Here is a 1,574-nt window from a genome sequence, read left to right on the forward strand (position 1 = left end):
TGACCAGAGACTCCAACAAGAGGCTGGCTACAGACAAAAGGGAGATACAGGATTCTTCCCACCCCTCCCCAAAAAAATCAAAGAACTTTTTTTTTTCTTCTTCTTTTCTTTTTTTTTTCCTCTTTTTTTTGGTAACTTATATATATAAAAATTTTTTTCCTTTTCTAAAAATTTTATTAATCTTTAAATTTTGCCTTTTTGAAAAAATAATTGTTTTCCAGTAACTTTTTTTCCCTCTTATAATTTTTATTTTAGGAATACGTGAATGTGCGTTTAACTTTCTTTTCTTGTCTTCTTTCTCTTTTTCTTTCTTAACTATCTTTTTGTTTTTTGTCTAGCTCTACTGAACTTCTGATCTCTTTTTCTCCCTTTCTTATCCTTTTCACCTTTTCCTCTCTTTTGATATTCTGTATGTGATTTAACTTTTGTCCTGCACATCCTCAGATAAACCCGCAGTTAACTAGTAGACCCTATCCCCCATTGTGTACACACTTAATCCACAAATTTATTACTCAATTCAAAACCTCAGAGGCTTAAATTCCTTAATAGCAGTACTACCTCTTTATACCTATATAATATTTTAAGCATTTTTTTAAGTTTTTCACTTCTCCTCTATGTCCCTTCCCTTTTCTTAATATACTCACATTCCTCTCTAAATAGATGGTCTTTCAATCTCCATAATAATATTAATTTTTACGTTTCTATTTTTTTCTGGTCTCTTTTCATTTCTCTTTCCCTTTCTTCTTTTTCTCTCTCTCTCTACTTGCATCCTACCCAACCTATTTCCTGCATTGGGATTAGGACATAGTTAACTCTCTCTGTGCCTCCACACACCAATCTATTCCTATTTTTTACCCACATCTCTCCCTAACCCTAATAATTTCTAGTTTTCCAAATTCTTCTCTGCGGTTCGAAGCCCATTAACATATAGTTGTTTGATGTTGAATAGAAGTATCTGTTGAACTAGATTGTATATGTAGACTATTGACCGTACAAATGCAAACTTTGATTGATGGTTGCTTTAAGATAGTGTTCTAGCACAAAACTGGTGCTATTTTCATCTCAAATGGGCAGAGTAAGCCAGAGAAACACAAGAAAAATGCAAATCCAGGTATCTCAATTCCCAATCTTGATAATCAGGGGTCAGAACAGCTAATGAATAATCCAGAGGAGAGTTCCCAAATAGCTCTACAAACACTGCTGGCAAACATGATTTATGAGAAGTTTGACAACTTACAAAGGACTCTGTATGAGCGTGAAAGGGAGAGAGAGGAGGCATCCCGAAAGCTTATACAGGAATATCATAAGAGTGAGGAACCTACTCAAAAACTGAAACAGGATTTGCGTGAACAACTTGAGAATACTCAAAGAGAAAGGGAGGAATGGTGTGAGCAGGCTGAGAACACTCAAAGAGAACTGCAGGGATCCCATGAATGGGAGGAAAGAGAACTACAGGAATCCCACGAACAGGAGGAAGCTACTCAAAGAGTAATACAGGAATTGAGAGACCAGGTAGAGAATACACAAAGATCACTAAAGGCATTCATGGAATCCATTAACAAAGAGCTGAAGGA

This window comes from Dipodomys ordii, unplaced genomic scaffold, assembly GCF_000151885.1.
Source record: "Dipodomys ordii isolate 6190 unplaced genomic scaffold, Dord_2.0 Scaffold21, whole genome shotgun sequence".
NCBI lineage: Eukaryota > Metazoa > Chordata > Mammalia > Rodentia > Heteromyidae > Dipodomys > Dipodomys ordii.